Below are 6,000 nucleotides of genomic sequence, written 5' to 3'. Positions count from 1 at the left end.
CAGTCTTTGTGCTAAGCTATGCTAACTGGTTTGCTGGTACGTGATTGGTATTAATCTTCTTACACAACTCTCAGCAAGACAGCCAATAGCAAATTATTTCTGATACTATATCAGAGCGAGGTCGGGGCGTCTCCCACACGAGCAGAGACGTATGTGGATTTATCACGGTGCAGCTCCGGCCTCTTGTCACCTCACTGAGGCCTCATGCTTTGCAGCTCCTTTGAGAGCAGTCGCCCTCGGGTGTAACTTCTGCATGTTACGTCTAGTTTCCCTTGTACTTAGGCGGGGGGAAAATGGGTCGTCTAGCATCTGGGAGAGCATCCTGCCTTCAGGTCAACCCAGGTACGGGTACGGGTCAGGACAGACACAGAGAGAGAGGAAGAGGGAGCGTAAAATAAATCATTCATTCTGACCGAGTAATTTTCAGGGGCAGTTTTACAGCTGAATGAAGGAAGAGGTGAAGGCGTGTCGAGATGTGTGCGTACTGACAGCTCAAAAGATCTACATGCCAAGCTGGTAACATCACAACCACAGGCAAGCTGCACTCCAGGAATTCGGTGCAAACAATAATTTGTCCCACTTTTGACCAGTAAATATCAATGTAAAACAATCCGATGCTTCACTAACAGAGAGAGAACACCAGAATCTCATACACAGTTTGAACATAAAGTACAAACCATATAATAGCTGCTGGTAGTTTAAAAATAGATTATCTACGTACATCGTCTTTGTGTGCTTTTCTAAAAGTGTGCTCAGCCCTGACTTGCTGTCATGTTAGTGTATAGTTTCACCGCCTTAAGCAAAGTGCAGGATAAACATGTGCAGCACGTGTGCACGAAGGAGCACAAACACACACCGTACTCTTTTTCAGGTCAGGAATCCGGACCCAAATTGAATGATTTGCTCTGTTCTGAAGGACCCACAGGCTAATACCAACCTCCTGGTGGTCATGTGAAGATCCACAAAAACAAGCCCGTGACTCCGTAAGCATCCCTGGCTAAACGCTGACAGCCAGAGGTATGGAAACATCCAAAGCAGCTCCTTATCGTTTAAGGAGTGTTTGCTGATTGCGTAGCAGCATTACTGAGCAAATTAACTTGCTATCAAGAGTGGAGGCTCAGATAACAGCTATATTTGATAAGATATGGCAATTATTGTATACATTAGTCACAGCCAATAGGCTAGTGGGGATTTTTATGGTGTTTTCACAATGGTTGCTTTTGTGAAAGAGCACTTGGAGGAATTTGCAAGTGTAATACCCTTAAAGATTAAAAGTTTCGCTTAAGGTGCACCATGGAGTTATTCATTAAATGATTCCTTCAATTAGTCATCAGAACATGTTGACAGAACAGGTAATTCTTGCAACTGCTATGTATTGTATTTTATATGTCATCATGAATCAACATGAGCCCTGCCTTAATCAAAAGGTGCAATATGTAAGAAATGGCCACCTGTCGAAGAGTAACCACTAACTGTTGCTGGCGTTAGCTAGCTAGCTCAGTTAGCCGTGCATCTTGTGGTCAGGACTGGGAGCACAGAGCAGCGGAGGAGTGTTGTTGTTGGACCAGGACGAGTCGGGACTTCTTAGATCCTGTGGATAAATTATGACAATTTTGGATTGTTTTCAACTACATACTGCACCTTTAAAACACAAAAAGGCTATTGTGTGAGCTTAAGTGGGTCAGCTGCTGATGTGAAAGTCATTATTTTGACCAAGAAAGATAATTACAAGCCGGCATGTTGGGAAAGAAATCTCAGGTACTGTGCCAGAATAGTTTTATTTCAAATTAATTTGGGAGTGACTTTTTGCCAAACTAAATACCAATTAACTTTAAAAATGAAGCGGTGATGGATGCCTGATAGGGCATTCGGTGAATATGTGGCAGCCAGAGGGAGATAACTATTTATCCAAAGCGACATCTGTGAGAAAATGTTACTGGAATGCTCTAATTGGGGGGGATCCCACGTTATTGTGTGCTCATCTCAAGGGCCCTGGTGTTAAATGGTTTGAACCCCTGCTGTCAAATACAAACAGGAAGTGGATAATAATGAACAATAGTGTCTGTGTGATCAGCAGAGTTTGGGATCTGCAAGGAGCAGGAACTCTTCCTTCTTTTCCCTGACTGATGAGCAGGTAAAAACCATTATCCTGTTTTGATTATTCTTGCCCGAGGCGCTGCGGCTCAATATCAGGGTGTGTAGATCTGATAGACGGGAAAAATGCGAGATCCTTAACTGTGGTTACAATCTGGCGTGCAGTCATTGACAGGAACCACCTTTCACCTTTAGAAACCAAGCCATAACAATGACAAAAGTCAACAAAAATCAACCCATTACAGCCTCATTACAGGCTACATTTTTGGTCATTTCTTCCCTTTTGAACAACTGTAGTAAATCTGCAATAAATCAGAGTAATCCACTTTCAAGATATGACTCCAAATAACTTTTTACAACTGTTTTTTTTCTGTCAAGTAGGTTTTAAAGGTTGATTAATAAATACTAAATCCTAAATGGATTCTTTATGAGGAGTCAAGAGCTGGTATGACACTAAAAGTGATGATGAGGGCGTCAGAGAGTGAGCGAGTCAAGGCCACACACACACTCAGAGAGACTCTCTGTACACACACGAGGCCAACGAGCATCAATCACAAAGGCTGACTATGGATGCGTCAAACATGACCGAGATATAAAATAAAAGCATGACAGCCGAGACGACCGAGCACGCTGCAGCTGCTCACTTGCTCGGCGAACTGGAGTTTGCCTCTGGGCTGCCAGCGTCAAGGCCACCAGAATAAACAATAGTACTTCCGGTTTGACCCACCAACATAAAACTCTTTTTTTCCCCCAGGAGCTTCATTATACTATTAAGCCTCCACTTGACAATATGCTGATTTATTATAATATGTTAAGTAGTTAAGAGAATAATATTTACTGAGTTTGACTGTGTGTACTAGTGCAGTAAGTTAGAATTTAACATTCAGGCCTCGGCTACAAGTATCTTAATGTATTTTAATTATATCTGACATATACAATCACACAATATAGACCAGCTTAAAAAGTTTAGGAAAGCCACATGTCAAAATTATGGTCTGTGTGTTACGGTGAGGTTAATTCTAGGACCCAAATGCAGAGAAGGTGGAGGTGGAGAGGGTAGATAAAGCCAGAGGGTGATGAGATGATCTGACACAGGTGTGCCACTCTGCTGCTGCTGCCACACCCACAGACACACACAGGAGAAGGAGCAGGTGAGGGACAAAAGGAGGGGGGGAAAGCAGGTAGGGAGAACAGTACACAGAAAAACAACCATACTGCCACAGTAGCACCATGACACTGTGATTGTAAGAAAAAGCAGATTGAAAAGGCAGATTCTCTCTTCAAACACATTAACAAATAATAGAAACCAGAAATCCCTTTAAACACATAAAAAAAACAGCTGGTTTAATTTGCAGAATAGATCATTTTTTTAATCTATTATTATTATTATTATTATTATTATTATTATTATTATTATTTGTACATATGTCAATGAAAGTTTGTGACTTTTACAACTCTTGTAGCAAACCAGAGAAAAGGTGAGAGATGTTTCCTGTCCTTCCGGATTTGACACAGCTGGATCACAGCTGGATCTGTCAGATCAAACAGATGCACACTTTTCAAAATAACATCACAGACAGGACAAATAGCAGGTATGGAGCAAGTAAATAGCGTGCGAGCTGCTCAATTAACCTACATTTTTTTAATTACATATCACTTGATAGAACACACTTAATTGAGTTTATGTGACTTACATTTTGGTCTTTCGACAAAACCAGACGTCGTGGCTGTCGGTTTTATTTTGAAAGGCAGTCTCTCTTCCTGTATCATCCGGGTTAACGGTCGCCGCTTTGACGCCGCACGTCTGTGTGAAAGCGCTGCCGTCGCCTTGTCGAGTCATCGCCAGAGAAGAGCAGAGAGCAGACGGAGCCGCCGTCCGATGGCTTGAAAACGGCGAGCATTACTGTGGTTCACAGCGGATTTATTGCGCCACACAAGCCAAAGGGAGCGACGCGGCGGCGACGGGAGCGGGCTGGACGTTGACACGGATGAGGACGCAGCATCTTTGAGGGGAGACCGTTGCCGTTTTTTTTGGTCGCGGTTGCAGACCCGGACAGAAAGAAGTACCAGGAGCCGCCGCGACACCAGCGAGCGAACTTGGCTCCTCTGCCCCTGTGGGAGGTGTCAGTCTGTCGGCTGTGGGGTCGCTGCACGTACCGCTCGCCGTCTTTAGAGGAATAAGCTCGTAGCTAAGTTATGTTTTTGTGAGAAGCGTCTTTATTTTTTTTTCCTCCTTCTAACGGCAACCAACTGTGGCTTTAATGTGACGCACCACACTGACATTAGTGCTGTGTGTCGGACCCCCTCTGCAGAGGAGTTAAAGGCTTTTAAATCAAGTTTCCCCCCCTTCATATTTCTACGGTACCGCCGCAGCCCACACCGATGTGAGAGGTAACGGCGCATGTTTTTGTTCTATCACCACGCTTTGTCAGAATCGTGACTGGTCGTCGCTTGTGTCTGTTTTGCTCTTCGCCTGTGGGCAAAGTTAGCTGCATTGCCTCGTTTGTGCGAGTTCCTCAACAGGCAGCGGTGAACCCCCTCGCTGCTAACTCACAAAGCTGACCGCTCAGGACATTTAGCATCGACCCCGCTCTCTTTACAACTCAGTTAGCAGCTCCCACACGGTCATCACCCATGTGAGATGAATACTGTTCGCACAAGTTGAACGTACAGTCAAGTCTGGATCCCATTAACACGGCAGAGCTAACGAGTGTCATGCTTTTAATTGCTCCTGTGCTCAATTTTATCTTTGTTTCATTGGGTTTTTAATGAGCCGAACTCAACGAATGGGATTCATTTAACTCTTGGCATGGAGCGGTGATGTGTCGGTGTTACTGATAACACATCCTCCATGTTTTAATTATAATGTTGATAGTTTTCTTATGCGATTCCACAGTGTTTGTATTTTGATAATGGCCATCTGCTTCTGTTGGGAAGAATAAGTTTGACCATGCAACTTTAGACATGCTTGAATGCTTAACAGAGAAAATGACACCTGTCAAAATGTAATGTAATATCAGTAAAAAAAAAAAGTTTTGTAATTCTGCATATAATATATATAAGCTTATATTTGAGCATTTGTGTGATATAGTGGAAGTTAGCCAGACTATAAAAGGACAACTCTGATTGGTCAAAGCAGCACACCTGTGATGATCATGTATAAATACTTACCTGTCTAAATCAGCTGTCATTTATCCTTATTTAAGTGTACCTGAAAATTACCAGATACTTGTATATTAATATAAATGGGCGTTTAAATCTGATTTACTATTTCCGTCCTGTTTTCTGGCCACTGTGTAGTTTTTTGGAGAAGAGATTAAAACTCAGAATTTTAATATTTACAATATTAATGAGGTAATAATTCAAACTCAGAAATCTGAACTGAATAAACAAGCTGTTTTCAGAGGAAAATGAGGTTTGAAGTTTGTAGCTAGAAAGGTGGCAGGGTCCGCCAAATATAAACGTGAGTAGAACAATATAAAATTGTGTTGTCCTTTTAAGGTCAGTTTATTCAGTCATGAAAACAGAGAGAGTTTGTTTAGGCATAAAACATCAGTCAGTGAAAATCTTCCTCTTCTGATTGACATTTCTTGCCAAAAACTACAAAGTGCACCTTTGACAACACCCCCTACGTGTTGAAACATCTTCTCGTGGCTCAGTTCTTAAATAAGCTGCATGTCATGCTTACAACGACAAAAAGAAAGCTGTTTTTGCAGAAAGCTTTAAATAATTTCACCTCATCATCCCCATGGGTTCATTCAAGTTTAGTGTTAAACGCAGTTTTATTATATATCCGAATCCACGCACTGACGTCAGACAGCTGTGGCACTTGGAGAGTCCAGCTGTCCGCTGAGATTGTTAGATGGAGAGATTGTTTTGTGATTTAGATGAAACACACCCAGCGAT

General features: G+C 42.4%; 1 protein-coding gene across 15 annotated transcripts in view; it reads left to right on the top strand.

The window, feature by feature from the left end:
* The first annotated feature begins 3,880 nt into the window (after positions 1-3,880).
* wnk1b (WNK lysine deficient protein kinase 1b) overlaps positions 3,881-6,000 on the top strand; it is a 95,591-nt gene continuing 93,471 nt past the window's right edge. For 6 of the 15 annotated variants that reach the window (XM_084346130.1, XM_084346131.1, XM_084346133.1 and 3 more), the window contains exon 1: positions 3,881-4,485. The gene's annotated coding sequence lies outside the window, so the exon portion shown is untranslated. The remainder of the gene's footprint in view (positions 4,486-6,000) is intronic. The other 9 variants (XM_084346137.1, XM_084346136.1, XM_084346135.1 and 6 more) reach the window with 4 other exon arrangements.

Source organism: Pagrus pagrus (assembly GCF_965226575.1).
Source record: "Pagrus pagrus genome assembly, chromosome: 23".
NCBI lineage: Eukaryota > Metazoa > Chordata > Actinopteri > Spariformes > Sparidae > Pagrus > Pagrus pagrus.
This window is presented reverse-complemented; position numbering and strand designations above follow the sequence as displayed.